The following is a 19,309-nucleotide window of genomic DNA, read 5'->3' as shown; positions in this document are numbered from 1 at the left end:
CTCGTCCTTCTAATGGGAGGGAGCCCCGGGCTCGAGGATATTACGAGCTCAGGGCTCTCTCCCAGAACAGCATGCTAATTATGCTTTATTGATTATCAGCTAAGTGTGAACTCTCGAAATGTGATTGTAAGTCAAGAATAGAGCATTTGTAGCTACAGTTATAAACTGCTTACTAGCGCTTAATGTAGAGTTAATGCTTAACAAATAATAAATTCACTAGATACTAAATAAATGACTCAGAGTGTGTGGTTATTATAAAGTGTTACCAATAATTAGTGTATTTCTTTTGTTAGACTCAGTTAGTTTTACTTCATCATTTATTGTGAATTTTATTTCAATTAACAGCCTATTTTTGACAAATAGTTTTAGTTTTTTTGATTAATGCAGTAACTTTAGATTGCATAAGAAAGAAATTCGAGATTTGAAATCACTTGAGGGAGAACAAATAGTGAGTTCATTTTCATTTTAGGGTGAACTATCCCTTTAACGCGTCCTTTATCCCATACCCCTCATAGCCTCAAGGAACAGAGCTCTCTCTCTCAGAATTTAATTAAAACCAAGCCACAAAACCAACACCTAAAGTATAAATTTAGACAGATCTGCTGAAGAAGTGTCCAAGAGGAAGGTAACGTGACATCAATTTAGCTCCATGCTCCGTCACAACAAAAACAACCTTGTTTCTGGAAGTTTACGAATGGGCAGGGCGGCTCACTGGAGCCCGAGTAGGGATGACCTCATGGCAGCACCTGCTGCACAGTGCACTGCCTTGAAGGAAATGCCGCGACCTTTAGCGGCCCCTGACCTTTTGTAGCTAACGTAAACTCATTACACACCCCGAGCCTGAGGGAGGTCACTTCAGAGGCACCGAGAAGGGGAACGCATCGCCTAATCAGCGCTTGCCGCCCTCGATTTGGAGCATGTAATTGGGCGCCGTCCTCCAAAAAAAAAATTTCCCTCATTATCTCACACTTTCAAACACGGCCCGCCGAGAGGTGGGTGTGGAGACGGACCCGACAGGGGTCTTGCATCCTATCCGAAAGGACACACAAAGGCCATCTTTGTCTCCCGTCACTTAGCAGCAATTACAGCCCCGTCAAAATAGTTTTTTCCTGGGCCACAGCGATGTGTTAATGGGCCCAGGGTTGGGTGTGAGGAGCAGCCGGGTCCATACAAACGCAGTAAGGGTCGGAGGTTAATAGGGGCCCTATGATGTGGCAGATGAGCTTTTGGCTCGCCGAGAACAATGACGAGATAATGTGATACAATTAGGCGGACAGCTACTCGCTCCGATTTGATCCCAGATAAAAGGCACTGAGCCGACACCGAGCCAGGACATGCCTGTCCGATCGGGTGTAGCGAACATCTCACAGCAGGCAGGCAGGCATTTGAAGAAACCGAAAAGTTCACGTCGGTCGGACCTCAAGGCAATGCACGCTCCAACACAACTGTGCGAGTTCACATGTGGAGGAAGAGCGTCAGGCCAAAGCCAAATAAAAAACATCCATCCAAAGTCTTCCAAATGCGTTTAAGCTGCCCGACTTGCGATGCACCTGAAACACGGCTCACAACAATGTTCCCTTCATGGTCGCGGCTCTTATTTCAAAGCTGTGAAACTCACAGCGTGAAGATTAATGTGGGACTGTATCCTCTATTGATTTAAGCTCCACCACATTAAGGCAAAAAGCTGGAACCTCTCAGAGATGAAAAGATTTGTACAGCCCCGACTGGATGCGGTTTGCGCATGCAAAATGAACGCTTTATCAGATTTTCAAATAACGCAGGCCCACTAATCACGCCGAGATTAAATCACTTCTGGTCCGAGTGTGGAGGGAAGTCACGGTTCATGGGAAACAACCATGTTGTTGTTTTGGTCGCGTTAAGCTTTGCGATTCATCACCATGCTTCCTTCGATGAAGGGAAAAACATGGATCATTTGGCCCAAAAGAAGCCTTGACTTTCTCTTGCTTTAAAGTCCACATGAACCGGAAGCTTCGACCTTTTTTTTTTTTTTTGCGTATCGTGACAGTTCCCAGAGGAATGTCATATAACTTTCTAGATCATTATTTTGACCTGGTAATGTAGACTTGTAAACATTTAAATATGTAACTTTTAATGTAACAGTTATAGTTATTTGTTTTTCCAAAATAAAATATTTTTTCTTTTATAGGCTGATTTCACGTGGCCGCAGCGAAATCGAAGCTGCGGTGGGAAGAAACTCGGAAATATGCACAGGAATGTTGTGTACCTGGCTGCACATCTTATCAGCGAAGAGAAAGTGACACAAATTTATGACGGCAAATCAATGCCAATATTAATCGAGCACAGCGGTGATGTTTGCGCGCGAGGAGAAGTGAACCGTAAGCAGATTACAGGTCTACACGCGAGAAAACTACAGCTCGCGAGCGCACAGGCGCACATCATCATCTGTGCGCACGATGGACGCTCTCGTGAGCGAGGTCATGCCTACAGCGCGTGCGATCAGTTCTCTCCGCTCGCTCGCTGGTTCTTCTCTCTGCTCGCGCGAAACAGTTTTTATTTTTGTCAGTCCTGGGGCGGGACTTGGTGTACTTGTTATCTCTAACGCTATTGGCTACTCTGCCTTTCCGGAAGTTAGCCGGGATTGGACGCAGGTTAAAAGATCACGCCATTATATATATATACAATTTGCAAGTCATAATCATAAGAAACTTTCTGAGAACTTTATGAACTTTATGAGGATTCAATCTCGAGAAACAGTCAAATAATGATAATTAATCTTCTAAAATAATGACTATCATTTCACCGCCTTCCGAGTGACCCGAAGGTACGTTCTATATGAAAAGTGAAAATAAAAAGTGATATTGCACCTCAATTTCAGCTAAGTTAAGGGAAATGGCACTAGTTAGCTAACGTTTTCTTTCCCAAACACACTGTTTAGATGCCGTTTATCAAACTTAAGTTATTGAACTGATTCTTTCACTATATTAGACTTGTCACTATACAAAATTTCGGTACTGAAATTTTTAAAAAAAATGTTAACATTTGAGCACTGTTGATGGCGTTCTTAAACAGCGCTGATTTGCCATTGTGTTCACGTGCTCAACAGAAATATCTGTGTCTGGCCTTGAAGGTCAGCAGTTCACCACACTTTACTGATGTTTACTGAGTACAAACACGGACGAGCAATCCGCTTGATGAATCAAATGATCTTCACCGCTTCAAAACACTCCAGTGTTCGTGTATCTGTGTTTGGAATCTGCGAAGAGCAGTGAACTGATGAACTTCACAGGCAATCACAGCCATTTCACTGGTGAATACTATGGCAAATCAGCAGGTTAAGAACGTGCTCAGCTGCGCTTAAATGCTAGCGGGAAATGGACGTTTTAAAAACTTCACTACCGGGATAACAGTATTACAGACAACGCAAGGGTGTGCTACAGAGGACTGCATTGTTTTATCGCTCACTGGGATACATAGGCTGAAGCAAGGAAGCGCCCCACTGTGTTTACCTGGTGCCATGAACTGACGTCAAAGAGGACACTTAGGTGTATTACTCTTAAAGAAATTGTGATGTTGTTTAATGTCTAATTTGCTTTTAATTGTTTAAATTAAACTTAACTGAATGATATTAAAGTGATGTTTACACCATATGTGCTTTTTGAAAATGTGGGGTGTCAAAATTAATTGATTTATAGATGCACCATGATGGAGACGCGAACAATTCGGTATCGGTTCAGTAATAATCACAACCGGTTTGTACTGACGTCATTTATCACATATGGCAGTAACTTAATATGGCGAGTAAGGAGACCATGAGTAATTAAAACACTCCAACTACTTAAAACATACTACTAAAAAAACAGATAACTGTGACTCACTGCTTGTGAGTTTGCTGGACAGTCTTTCACCGACAGGGAAGTAGGCCTGCATCAGAACCCAGCTTCCTCTCACTCTCTGTGGTCCCTTTGACCTGCTGGCGTGTTCGTGAGTTAATGTTTTATCTCCTCTCTCAACTGTTACAACTATAACGTTAACTAGACACGAGCGTGTCTGCAGAGCGATGGATCAGCTGATCGCCGCGGCTGTTTAACAACAGTGTCCGTGTCACTGTTTGCTGATCAGCGCTGCGCTGACCGTCAGAGCCAATCGCATCCCTTTCTGTTGAGCGCACGATCAATAATAGACATTTAAAAACTCCCTCAACAATGCTCAAAAAGCAAGCAGGATAATATTTATATTTGTTTATTAGCTTTACATGCTTATTTTGTTCTGTGCATGTCCTTGGGTTTTGTTTGATACGTTCAAAAAGTGTGTTTTCTTTGAGCAGGTCAAATTAAAGGTAAAGTTCGTATGTCTGACTGCTTGTATTAAAGGACAAAAAATGTATTACAAATAGCATATACATTTAAATACATTTATTAATGAGACATTTTAGTACAAGAATTATTGTGTTGTTAAGTAAAATATCCAATTGTTTGTGGAAAGCATCGTCAATGCGTCGAGATGCACCAAGATATCAAATTGAACCGAATTGATGGCATAATCATAACCGAACCATGAGACCAGTGTAGGTTCAAACCCCTAGTATTTATGCTGGTGGTGTAACAAATATGATAATTTAGCTAATATTCGATTCAAACGTTCTCATTTATTAGATTTTGCTCATATGCTAATTAAGATTTGCATAAAAATGATGTACATTAGTAAATTGCACTGCTAGTTGAACTGAACTTGTTAAACTAAATGTGAATATACAGTTGAAGTCAGAATTATTAGCCCCTCTCAATTATTAGACTGCTTGTTTATTTTTTCCCAAATTTCTGTTTTACACAGAGCAGATTTTTTCAATACATTTCTAAACATAATAGTTTTAATAACTAATTTCTAATAACTGATTTATTTAATTTTTGTCATGATGACAGTAAATAATATTTGACTAGATATTTTTCAAGACACTTCTAAACAGCTTAAAGTGACATTGAAATTAGATTAATTAGGTTAAATAGGCAAGTTAGGGTAATTAGCCAAGTTATTGTATAACAATGGTTTGTTCTGTAGACTATCGAAAAAATACAGCTTAAAGGGCTTAATAAATTTGACCTTAAAATGGGGTTTAAAAATTGAGAAACTGCTTTTATTCAAGCCGAAATAAAACAAGTAAGACTTTCTCCAGAAGAAAAAATATTATCAGACATACTGTGAACATTTCCTTGCTCTGTTAAACATAATTTGGAAAATATAAAAAATAAATAAATAAATAAAAAATTCGAAGGGGGCTAATAATTCTGACTTCACCTGTAAACCTACTGTTCCCCTCTTTGTTGTAGCTTGACAATAAATAAGAAAGCTATCGGGAACAACGGCTGCCAGTAAAACTTAAGTTGGCCAAACTGCTTTTCTTACGCTATTTGGACAATACAATTGGTTGGGACAGAATTAAAATTGTTATATTTGTAGTATTTTCATAGCAATTTAAACTCTAAAAGTTTAAATTCTAAATGTACAACAGGAACAAAAAGATAGAGTTTTGACTGCATATACTCTGTTTAAGAATGACAGAGTGTGTGTCTAACGCCCGGCCATACACACAACCACAGATATATTTCAGCAGCTGATGTGTGACACGATTAACGTGCTGATTTGCATTATCACTGGTGACAGGTAATTCTGGAAATATTAAAGTCATGTCTGTTGTCTTATGATGCATTAATTATGTCTGGTTTCCACTTTTTTTATTTGTGCTTGGATGTTAAAACGGCCCTCCTTTGAATTGTCAGTCACTGAAATGTCCAATCTGAGTTTTAGACCCCTGGAATACAAGGACAAACAAAGGGATTTTTTTTTCTTAATGACATACACAGGTGAATTGTTCACCACAAAACTAGCAATGTGAGCTAACAAAATCAGTATAGTTAGTTTTAGTTTCATGTGCACTTTAAATCTGAATCGCTGGAAGGATGGGATTTGTTTAATCTGTGTGGACTGCAAGCGGAGATGAAGAGCAGCAGCGCCTCTTAAAAGCAAACCTTCATTAGGCGGAAGTTAGGTCGCGGAGGTTAATGCCAGTGCGAGTGTCCTGACAGCACGTCTCCTGCTATGGGACGGGGTCATGCGTTTGCTTTCACTGCACCTAATGAGCTCCAACAGATTGTGACTTTCTCCTGCTCTCTCTGCCAATCACAGGTCGGGAGATGACATTCCCGCTTGTTTTTGGGGCTTGGAGGCCTGGTGTAGCACAGTGGGTGGGTTCAGCTCTCCGGCTCTGAAGTCATGCGAGGAAGAGGTGGAGGAGACGGGTGGAGATGCCACGCTTTTATGACGCCTTGCATCATGGTATACAGTAAGCTCTGTTTGGTTTTTAAACTAATCTACAGTTGAAGTCAAAATTATTGCAGGGTATATGCAGGAATCCTAAAGGTAATTTCAATACCTTTTTAAGACATCTTAAAGACCTTTTCGGAATACTTTAAGACCTCATCGCCACTTCAAGTGCTAATCAGAATCAAACGTTTATCTTAATAAACAGTTGTATAAATCAATGGAGCTCAACCATGCAACAGAACTCAGATAAGCTCGGAAAAAATGCTTAAAAGAATAAATCACGCGGTTGTTTTCAGCGACAGGCTTCAGCCACTGTTTAAAATCGTCTTTCTCCAACCAGGAGTATGCAAAACTTATATTTTCCCATTTTGCCATCTGTTTCACTCTATGGTTTCAGAGCTTGGCCGGATTTGCCCCTGCCGATCCAATCCCGTGAATTTTAGGAGGAAAAAAAATATTAGATGCTTTTTTTTTTTTTTTTTTTTTGGAGTCAAACACTTTTGGGCAACGCTTGAACAAAATTTAAGACCGTGTAAAAATATGATTAAGACATTTTAATACCTTTTAAGGGCCTTAATTTTCTCATAATTAATTTATCAACTTTTAATACTTTATAAGACCCTGCGGACACCCTGTATTAGCCCTATATATATATATATATATATATATATATATATATATATATATATATATATATATATATATATATATGTATGTATATATATATATATATATATATATATATATATATATATATATATATATATATATGTATATATATATATATATGTGTGTGTGTGTGTGTGTGTGTGTGTGTGTGTGTGTGTGTGTATTGAAAGTGACATTTAAAGACTCAACTAGGTTAATTAGGTTAACTAGACAGGTTAGGGTAATTAGACAAGTTATTGTATAATGATGGTTTGTTCGGTAGACTATCAATCTATATATATATATATATATATATATATATATATATATATATATATATATATATATACATACATAAAAAGGGGCTATTAATTTCGACCCTATAATGTTGTTTAAAAAGTTAAAAACTGCTTTTATTCTAGCCGAAATAAAACACATAAGATTTTCTACGGAAGAAAAAATATTATCAGACATACTTTGAAAATGTCCTTGCTCTGTAAAACATCATTTGGGAAATATTTAAAAAAGAAAAAAAATCCAAAGGGGGGCTAATATTTCTGACTTCAGCTGTATGTATATTTCAAATATTTCCCAAATGATAGAGCACGGAAATTTTAAAATTTGCATTTTTATTTAGCAAAATTTCAATTTACTCTGATCATGACTTAATTTTGATGTGATAATTTCATCTCTTATTTGTGTTTCTGTCCTGTATTCATGAGATGATTTTTTTTTTTAGTTTACATCTCGACATTTTTTGCCATTTCTGCTGAGAATTTTGGTAAAAATCTGCGGAATTATTTTGGGAGTATCATAACTAAAACCTTAATATATGAAAAAAAAATATATATATCTTTTTAACTTTTATTTGATGTTTAAAATAAAAATCCAATTAGATTCACGTTATTATCTAAATAAAGCAAGTTTGTCATATAATATATCTAGTAAAAGACAGAAAATATTACTCTACAAACTGTATTGTACATAAATCAGATAAACATTTTCACATTAGTCAATAATATCACTAAAATTAATAAAAAAATACTGAATAAATATAGATTTATACACATTTACTCAAGTAAATAAACAGAATTAATGATGGGCTAAAAATCTGTGGAAAATCTGTGAATTTCTGTACGTGATTTTGATTTCTCCATTCAAACTTATGTTTAATGTCATATTTACATTGTTGAATATGATTATTTTGACTTAATATGTCATCAGTGTATCCTTTTATGTAATAATGATATGAGTTTTGGGTGGCATGGTGGCTCAGTGGTTAGCACTGCCACCTCACAGCAAGAAAGTTGCTGGTTCAAATCCTTTCTGGGCCAGTTGGCATTTCTGTGTGGAGTTTGCATGTTCTCCCTGTGTTTGCTAGGGTTCGTGTGCTCCGGTTTCCCCCACAGTCTAAACACATGCGCTATAGGTAAATTGGATAAACAAAATTGGCAGTAGTGTATGAGTGTGTGAGAATGACTGTGTATGGGTGTTTCCCAGTATTGGGTTGCAGCTGGAAGGGCATCCACTGCATAAAACATACGCTGGAATTGTTGGTGGTTCATTCCGCTGTGGCGACATATAAATTAGGCACAAGCCAATGGAAAATGAGTGATTTATGATTTTTTTCTTCATATCAAAACTATAATTTGGCCCCACAGTATGTTTATATTTCTGATATGGTTGAAATGGGCTTCAACAGCTAACGTAAACTATTAAATGATTCCAGATAACATAAAAGCTCCAATTATTAGTGTTGGTAATATACGTTGAGTAATATTCGAGTTCATACGAAGTTAAATGTGATCACACAGTTTTGAGACAGTGTGTTATTGAAACTCTATAGCGCATGCGATATTATTTGTGAAATGATTTAATCTCCACTTAATGATGAGAGCGTGGGCGTAAACAACGTTGTTACAGGATGTTCCAACTCCGAGGAAGACAAATGCAGGGCAGGCTCAGAAAAAAAAGATGGAGCTTTTTCTCCTCACAAACGTGCCAACACACCTGCTACTATTCACTTCAGAGGAAACGGACACTCGCTGGATGAGAGGCTTGCTGGCCAGCGGACAAAAACCACCGCAGCTCCAAATTAGAAACAGGAAGAAATGTGGGTAACGCTCCGATTAAAACCGTCTTCCCCACATGGACTCAATATACTCCCTCTCTGGAAATCCAAAACCCCACAGCACTATTTTATATCACGGTCAACAAACAGGCTGTGTTCGAAACGCCACTGGCAGAAAAGATGGCCGCGTGTTTACAAACTCTGCAAATATACTCTTATAGTCGCGCTATATGAATAATGGCGTCCCGTGCCATGCGCAGCCTTTTCACTCCCGTCTAAATATTTGGGGAAATGTTGTTAGTAAAACTGTCTTGGGGATTGTTGCACAACTGTTTTACGGAAAGAGTTATGGGATGTCCTGGTACGTCCTGTTACGCGCGGATAGAGAAGGTATTTAGGTGTCCTGACTAGAAATAATGAGCAACATGAGGTGAGGTCTTTTTGGTTTTGTCAATCAATCCTTATCTTATGCCATAAGAGGGCATTGAGGGATACAAAGAGTAACAGGTGCCCTTCCTGCCCTTTTAAATAGTTTAAATTGAATTAATCGACGATAGGTAATAAGCCCCCTTACAAAAATAGCCTACAGGAATCCTGCAGGAATTTCATACAGGTATCCTACAGGATTTTCAGCTCATTTTCCTGTAGGAATACCTGCAGGAATTTTGTGAAGGAAATTTTAAGACAGAAATTTATGAAGGAAATTTATGCAGGGATTGTTCCTGCAGGAATTACAATCCTACAGGTCTATTAAAATATACAGTTCCTGGAGGATTATTGTGCAGGATAGATTTGAAGTTAGAGAAATTTCACAATGAATCAATGTATTTTCACAAATTATTTATTAAAATTGTTAAAAAAAAATAAAAATAAAAAGTAGACCAGAATCCAATGAACAGGCTGCGTTTACTCCATTTTCCTAAAAAAAAAAAAGGAAAAAAAAGTGTCCTGTAAGTGGTAGAGTATACAGAATACAGTCTGTACAGTATAAAAACCATTACAGCTATGAAGAATCCCCATAAACAATTAATGGACCCTTTTCACAAAACTGTTATGATGTGTTGTTAAAGATCATCTGCATCCTAAATACCTTAAAGTTTTTAATATTTAGATTTTTTAAACTTATGTACATTTACATTCATTTATGTATAATACAATATTTATGTCAAATTAAAAAAACAATGCGAGGAGTATCTAATGAAGTTTCTATGGGGACAGGACAGTAAATTTGACATTGTTTTCTGTAGCAAATAGAATTGTAAAAAAAAAAAAAAAAAAGTCATTGTACTCTCTCATTGTACTCTCTCATTCACTGCGCTCGGAGTTTACCAACTATGATGATTTCAGCTGCTAAAAAACACGCAAATGTGAAAAGGGTCCATACAAGTGTGTGCGTGTGTGTGTGTGCGTGCATGCACAAATGATTACCTGACTTGTAACTTGTGCTCATCATTTACTTTTCCCTTACTGCTGCTCTGATAAATTTTATTGGTACGTTTGGAAACTTCTTCTCTACTTCGTCTGTAAATTCCCCTCTTCTGAATATCCTCCTCCTGAGAGTTTCTTTGTTCTCTAAAGAGAAATAGATAAAGTTGAAATCATGATAAAGCATGAGCAGGATTTAAGTTTCTGTTGATATGATAACCTTGGATAAAATATCACAATATTGTGATTACTGCTCTAAAATAAGTTATTTTTAAAAATCTGAGTAAAAAACAACAACTTAAAAACATTATATTTTAGAAAAGATTTTAAATATTTTGGAACGGCAAACATGTCAGGCTAAATAATTAAAATAAATCATTGACCGCTGCTGTCGTCATTAGTTTCAAAAACACAGATTTCTTTACAACACATAAAAAACCTTTACAAATACCTTGGAAACGGTATAGCAGAAAATATTGGTGGTTATAAAACCGTGACTTTTCCAAACAGACATAAACCTTGAAACCGGTTATTGTCCAATGCCTACTCATGATCACAAGTCTTGATGTTTGCTGTACGTTTTACCTTTAATGTCTAGAACTGTAGCTGGTGAACTTTCATCCTCATAGGCAACATCCACAACATCCCCAGGTTCAAATTTCTTTTTCAGTAGGTTCTTTTTAGAAACAATAATGTCATAGTTCGATGGTTCCTCCCTCCATTCCACTAATGTTAGGACTCATGTTTTGCCCATTTTCTAAGATAGATAAATATATAGACATAAATAAACACACACATACATGCACACAATTAATTCTGATGGCTACAGCTGACTGTATCCATGACAACAGTTTTACCTTAATGTACCTGCCAAAGAGTAGTTTGCTGTCCGGCCGCAGCGATAAATGATTTCTGAGGTAACAAAAAACTATATTAGCACCAATTATAAGCAGTGAAAATACTAAATAAAACACTGGTTATGTTAACAATGATAAAAATATCATTTCATATAGTCATTTTTTAAATTAAGTTCTGATATGATGGGCGGTAGCAGACCTTAGTATATTACGTTAGCAATGTACTAGTATTGTTAATGTGATCTCGACTTTAAAAATCAAGTAAGTATTTGTTTTGGTGTTACAAAACAATTTACTGATTTAACATTAAAACAGAGCATTTATTAGAGCAGTTTAACGATAAAATAACTTAAGAAAAGTGTTTTACCTTCAGAAGACGGTTGGTGACAGTTGACTGACGTGTATTCGTATCGGCGACGTGAAGCGAGTCATCTCAATGAATCGAATCTTTTCTCTGAATGATTCATTTTATCGGAGTTTATAATGTAAACTACACTGTAACGCCAGTAGGTGGCGAAAACGAGCGTCTTTTTTAAGTGTGAAAGACTGTGTGAATCTGTAAAGCACAGATTCATCAAAACACACGTATTCCAAAAACAAATCATTTATTTTGTTAAAGAAAAAAGTCTGTTTATAAGAATGTTTGTTTTAATGTGTCTACTCAAGTCCATTTTGTCAAATAATACACACACATATATTAGTAGTAGTCATTATTAACTTAAAATATTGTAAATATATAATGTGTATAAAATAGACCTATACATTATTGGCAGCAATGTCTTATCTAATTTCAATTTAGCATTTATATCTTATTTTATTTAAAATGTTTAACAAATGTTTATATTAATTTAATAATTAAGTTTACTCTAACATTGCAGAAAACACATTATGTTTACCAATCACCTGAACAATAACCGTAACCTGCTTCTTTTTAAAGAATAAAAATGGAGTAAAAATTGTACTTAAATGAAGAGGCACCAGTTCCAGCTGCCACAAAAAGGCAGTGGACACAGAATAAAATAGGTTGCTCAGGTCAAAAAGACAGAGAATAAAGGATAACAGCAACAAACATTTTAAAAGAAAGAGGAGGAGACTCTGTTGAACTCATAAAATGCATAGATAAGACATACGTTTAACATATATCTACCTCAAAGACAGGTCTTGCAGTTTTATTTATTTATTTATTTATTTATTTTTAATTTTTTTGCATCTAACCAAACAGATTTTTAATAAATGAAAAAAAAAGTATAGAAATGAAACGTAAAAGTGTACAGCTTGCTTGTTTGCATAAATGCATAATTTGAATGGTTTAGTGTAATGGTTGATTTTTATAATTGCCTATAATCTATTTGTATACTTTATGTATTTATTTTCTTATTTTTTGTTTGTTTGTTGTAATGTTTATCTGTTAGAACTCATATTGTATTGCTACCAAAAACAAGTGACACAATTTCTTTCATTCCAATTACAACAAATAATTCCTGCAAGTCCTTCAGGAATTATAAAATCCTGCAGGATTTGTCACTTGCTTGGATCCATTGTAAAAACCTGTAGGAAATTCCTGCACATATTGTCAATGTGTCTTACAGGATTTTTGAATTCCTGCAGGACAGCAGCTTTTCTGAAAAGGAAAAAAAAAGAATCCTTCAGGATTCCTGCAAAAAGTACTGCATGATTCTAAAACCTGTAGGAATTGCCTGCACATATTGTCAATTTGTCCTGCAGGATTTCATAATTCCTACAGGATACCAGCAGGTTCCTGCAGAAAAAAATGAAAATCCTGCAGGATTCCTGTAGGCTATTTTTGTAAGGGCCACTTCAGATTGATCTGGGTTTGCCATTAATAAGTATGTGTTTTGAGTAGTTTAAAACACAATTTTAATTATAATATTATAAGTTAAAAGATTTGTTTGCAGATATTAATAATAATAATAATAATAATAGGCCAGTAATAATTAGTGAATGCCAAAACTGCATATTTCACATCTATAAATCATATTATCAATAAAAAGTGAGTATTGATTATTATCAATTCTGGATATGATCATTTTAAAATTCTTTATAATCTGTTTATAGGTACTTTATTTAAAAAAAAAAAAGAATACATAATACACATTACATATAATCCATCACCTACATGTTTATCGTTTAATAAAATTTAAAAAATATATAAACTCACCGGCCACTTTATTAGGTATACCTTACTAGTACCGGGTTGGACCCCCTTTTGCCTTCAGAGTTGCCTTTATCCTTCATGGCATAGATTAAATAAGCTACTGGATATATTCCTCAGAGAATTTGGTTTATATTGACATGATAGCATTATGCAGAAGCTGCAGATTTTTCAGCTGCACATCCATGATGCTAATCTCCCGTTCCACCACATGCCAAAGGTGCTCTATTGGATTTAGATCTGGTGACTGTAGAGGCCATTTGAGTACAGTGAACTCAATGACATTTTCAAGAAACCAGTCTGAGATGATTTGGCCCAGAGTGTGCCAAGAAAATATCCTCCACACCATTACACCACCACCTGAACCAATGATACAAGGCAGGATGGATCTATGCTTTCATTTTGATTATTGTGACCCTTTCTCAGTTTTCTATACTCAGCTGACAGTAGTGGCACCAAGGTTGTATGTTCAGAGATGCTCTTCTGCATCCCTCGGTTGTAAACGAGTGCTTTTTTGAGTTACTGTTGCTCTGACCTCTCGCATCAACAAGGCATTTGTGCACAAAGAAATGTCGCTCACTGGATATTTTCTCTTTTTTAGACCATCTCTATAAACCCTAGAGATAGTTGTGCATGAAAATCCCAGTAGATCAGCAGTTTCTGAAATAATGACCAGCCCATCTGGCACCAACAACAATGGCACGTTCAAAGTCACTTAAATAATTTTTCTTCCCCATTCTGATGCTCGGTTTAAACTGCGACAGATTGTCTTGACCATGTCTACATGCCTAAATGCATTGAGTTGGTGTCATGTGATGTGTGTGACTGATTAGAAATTTGCATTAACAAGCAGTTGGACAAGTGTACCTAATAAAGCGGCCGGTGAGTGTTTGTATATGATTAAAAACAAAATTAAAATAAACTCAGTGTTTACTCTTCCTCATGTGGTTCCTTATCTTTACAAGTCTCCTTTTTCCACAAAACACAAAAGAAGATATTCTTATTCTTAGATATTCCATGATAAAAAAAACATGGAACTAGTGGAGGGCCAGTAAATGGGCAGAATTTTCATTTTTGGCTGAACTACAACTTTATTAACAATAACAAAAAATATTAATAATAATAATTAAGGTGGCTCAGTGGTTAGCTGTCGCCACACAGCAAGAAGGTCGCTGGTTTGAGATCCGGCTGGGTCTGTTGGAATTTTTGTGTGGAGTTAGCATATTCTTCCAGTGTTGGCCTCTCGTGTTCACCTTCTCCGGGTGCTCCGGTTTCCCCCATAGTCCAAAGAAATGCGCTATAGATCAATTGAATAAACTAAATTGGCCATAGTGTGTGTGTGTGTGTGTGTGTGTGTGTGTGTGTGTGTGTGTGTGTGTGTGTGTGTGTGTGTGTGTGTGTGTGTGTGTGTGTGTGTGTGAATGTGAGAGTGTATGGGTGGTACCCAGTACTGGGTTATGGGTGGAAGGGCATCCGCTGCTTAAAACATATGGGGGAATAGTTGGTGGTTCATTCCACTGTGGCAACCTCTATTAAATAAGAGACTAAGCTTAAGTAAAATTAATAATAATAATAATTGAGCATCTAAGCTGCTTGTTAGGAAACTGTGTAAAGGATGTTAAAGACACATGTTGGCTTTATATAAATGATAAAATCCATATGCTGGCAGATGAGGGCAGAGATGAGTTAAATGAAGAGCTTGTTGTTTCCTAAGTTCATCAAGTCTCAATAAAACACACAAGATGGCTCAACAAAAACTTAAGAATGTTTTTGAGCTGAAGAGGGACCGAAAAAAAAACAGCCAGTGCTTGGCCCCAACCAAACATTCCCGTGCCATTCTCTCACACATATGTACAGATATGTGATCTTTCATCCATTCTGTCGGATAGATTCTGCTGTTCAGACTCACTTTCCCACAGCAGACTATTAGTGCTGCACTCGCTGTCGACAGGCGGCCGACGGGGACAAATGGGGCGGAACCGAATGAAAGGGGAGACACGAAAAAAGCGATGCACCGAAAGGATGAATTAGGAGGGAAATGAATGTTGAAATATGCCCATTGCCCTTTTGCTTTCACCTCCAACCTTTGACCCTCAGATACTTTCCTCCTCTCTGCCTGACGACGGTTCTTTGGCATTTCCTGCCCTCCTCGAGGACACAGCGGTGTTGAGTCTGAGCGTTACCATGAATTATGCCATCTTTATCAAGAAGGTATGCCAAGAATAATAGGGAAAGTACCAAGTGCCTCCAATTTGAAAAAAAATAAAGATTCCAAAGGGATTCCAAAGGATTTCGAGATCCCTTTTGAGTACTTTTAAAGTTCCATTTTGAATTTTTAAAAACTTTAAAAAAAATTTAAAGAACACTTTTTACTGCCCTCTGTTTAAAGGGACACTTTACCCAAAAAAGGAAAATTCTGTCATCATTTATTCATCCTGCACTTGTTTCATACCTGTTTGTTTCTTTCTTCTGTGAACACAAAGGAAGATATACTGAAGATTGCAGTTGATTTTTTTCCAACATTCTTCGAAATATCTTGTTTTGTGTTCAACCGTTTCATAAAAGTTTAGAACCATTTGAGAGTGAGAAAATGGTAAGGATATGTACATTTTTGAGGGGTGAACTATTCATAGTCTGACATCAAGCATCACAGTTTCTCGGTCTCAACACTCTTGGCATCAGATGCCAAAGTAAACAAATGGCACAAATATATACTCACAATGTGCTGCAACATAATTAAATAGTCAGAAAAAATGCAGACAGTGATTCACTGATTAGTGTCTGGGACTCAGTAAGTCCACATACTGTGGTTTACACCATGGTTTAGTAAAATAACTGCTTTAAAAAGTTTAAGGTCCATTTTCTTTTTACTTTTTGTCTTTTTTTTGTAACTCTTTGAACTAAACAGTTGAGTTTTACTATTTTTGAGTTTATTCAGCCAATCTCCAGGTCTGGCCTGAACACTTAGCTTAGCATAGATCATTGAATCGTATTAGACCATTAGCATCTCCCCTAGTAATGACAGCTTCGATAATTTTCCAGTTTAAAGCTTGGCTTTCCAGAGTTATATCGTGTACTAAGACCAATGGAAAATTACAATTTGTTATTTTCTAGGTCGATGGCTTGGAACTATACTTTAATTCTGGTATGATAATCAAGGAATTTTGATGCCATACCTGAAGCAGCAGATAAGATATTACACTATGCCTGAAAATAGTCCCCAACTAGGTAATCGAGACTTATTATGCTTATTCAGGGAGCATGTGCCGGTTGTTCTGAATACCAAATCTCTTTGATAATTTTAAAGTGATATGCTAATGGTCTAATCTGATTAAAAGACTTATGCTAAGCTAAGCTAAAAAGGCTCCTGCCAGACCCATAGATTAGCTAAATAAATTCAAAAATGTTAAAACTCAACTATTTAACTCTAAGGGACTCGTAAAATGAGGCTACTTTCAAAAAATGCGTTGTTTCTTTAAGGCTTATTCTTTTACTAAACCATGATGCTAAACCACAGTAGGTGGACTTGCTAAATCCCAGCCACTAATCAATGAATCAATAACTATGTTTCCATCCACCTATTCTTATGCGCATTTTGCATATGCGCATAAAAAATGGTTGATGGAAACGGTATGATGTGCATAAATTTTGAAAATGTGCATTAAAAAACGTATGCGCATAACCGAGTAGGATAAACTCTTTATTCGATAAGAAAAGATGTGCATAAACTGCGATGGAAACACTTTTACCACAAGTTTCAGTATGCGCATTAAAAAAAGGTCATGTGATTCTGATGAATATGAGTGTTAATATATTATTAATGACCTCCAGAATCAAGAGCGTTTGTGCTCTGCATCATTCACTGCGCGTCAGGATTGCCTTCTGAGGCGCAAGTCATTCATTAGATGAAGAAAAGATTGACACAGCTTCTCCTACTGCAGCAAATTCAGTTTTTACTGTTGATATTTGGCGCCAGTTAATCAGAAAGTGACGATTTTGTTAGCTTTGAGTCGCTGGATGGAAACGCTGCTTTATTTGCACGTCATTTATGCGATAATTTAGTTTTGTGCATAAAGTTCATTCACATTTATGGATGGAAACATAGCTATTGTTTTCCTTTTTTCACTGTTTGCCTTTTGTTTGACTGTTTTAATTTTATTGCAGCACATTGGAAGCATATATTATAATATATTTGCTACTTTATATTATTATATTATATTACTATTTATCACACATGTTAATGTGGGAAATAACTAGTGTCAGAGTCTGTGGACATGTTTTGCTATTTCTGCAAAGAGTTTTGTAAGAAATCTGTGCATGTATCCAGAATGATTTTAGGAGTATCATAACTAAAACTATATATTTGAAATCAACAAATAATTCGTTTTCAAATTTTATTTAATGTTTGCAATGCAAATTCAACTATATCCACTTATTTGGCAAACAAAACAGGTCTCTCATATAATATATCTACTAAACGATGGAAAATATTACTTTACAAATTGCATTGTAAATAAATCATATGAACATTTTTAAACTATTATTATATCACAATAATATCAGTGACATGAATTTAAAAAAGTAAATAAATATAAATGTACACACCTTTACACAAGTAAATAAATAGATTCAATGATGGGTTAAAAATCTGCAGATTTCTGCGCGCGCAAATTCAGTGTGGGCCTAGATATAACTATAAACATTCATTCATTATTTTCCTTCAGCTTAGTCCCTTATTTATCAGAGGAATGAACCGCCAACTATTCCGGCATATGTTTTCCATATGCTTCTAGCCGCAACCCTGTACTGGGAAACACCCATACACTCTCACATTCACACTTACGGAACCCCGGGCTGGGTGAAAAAAAAAATGGTGAAAAAAATGGGTAAAAAAAAAAAAACCCTCCCGTTTTTGCCGAAATTCTCCCATATTTTACCATTCTATCCCACTTTCTTTACATTAAATCTGTGCGTTGATTGTTGCCTTTCACTTTGCAACCTCTGAACCAGCGAATGCATGTAGATGCACAGACGCACAGACCGAACAATAAACTGTACAATAAAAGCTCCGTACAATAAACTGATCCCAGATCAGCGTCTGTACGCGCCATTTAAAGGGACACTTCTGTTATCAAACAAGTGAGCAGCAATGAATCTCATGTTTTGTTTAGTTTGATAACATAGGTGTCTCTGTATGAATGCACAGATCTATAATGAAAGCAGTCCATTACTTTAGAAACTGTTTGTGCTCATTTAAGAGAAAAAAAGCTGTTTACAATAAAACATGCAGGTAGGAGATGTTTACATATTATTCAGTGTATTTGTCAGTTTAAACATACACCCGCTCCTCTGTGCTCCTCTGTAAATGGCACGTACAAACGCTGATCTAGGATCAGTTTATTGTATGGAGCACGTCTGTCAGTCAGCGCTTATACATGCATTCACTGGTTCAGAGGTAGCATAAGGCGACGATCGACGCACAGTAATGTAAAGAAAGTGGGATAGAATGGTAAAATACGGGAGAATTTTGGCAAAAGCGGGAGGGTTTACATGAGTGAAGTGAACAGGAAGTGTTTGTGGAGAAACACAGTTGGTGAGAGGGAACGCAAAACATCTTTGCGAGAGAACGCAAAACTTTGCGAGAGAATGCAAAACTTTGCGAGAGAACGCAAAAACCTACAAATATATATTTTCCTCCCACCCATTTTTTTCTTTCACCCATTATTTTTTTTTCACCCAGCCAATGTTTTTCTCCTCCACTACCTCCCTTCCGGGGTTCCATACACACTTGTACACTACGGCCAATTTTTACTATTATTATTATTATTTTTTTTT

At 36.4% G+C, this 19,309-nt stretch overlaps 1 protein-coding gene across 5 annotated transcripts in view; it reads left to right on the top strand.

Annotated features, from left to right (window-relative positions):
• fermt1 (FERM domain containing kindlin 1) overlaps window positions 1-19,309 on the top strand; it is a 208,575-nt gene that overhangs the window by 47,129 nt on the left and 142,137 nt on the right. For 4 of the 5 annotated variants that reach the window (XM_073933690.1, XM_073933688.1, XM_073933686.1 and 1 more), the window contains one exon: window positions 6,163-6,319. The gene's annotated coding sequence lies outside the window, so the exon portion shown is untranslated. The remainder of the gene's footprint in view (window positions 1-6,162; window positions 6,320-19,309) is intronic. The other variant, XM_073933689.1, reaches the window with a different exon arrangement.

This window comes from Danio rerio, chromosome 20, assembly GCF_049306965.1.
Source record: "Danio rerio strain Tuebingen ecotype United States chromosome 20, GRCz12tu, whole genome shotgun sequence".
Lineage (NCBI taxonomy): Eukaryota > Metazoa > Chordata > Actinopteri > Cypriniformes > Danionidae > Danio > Danio rerio.
The sequence above is the reverse complement of the archived record's forward strand: the minus strand, read 5'-3'. Positions and strand labels throughout refer to the sequence as shown.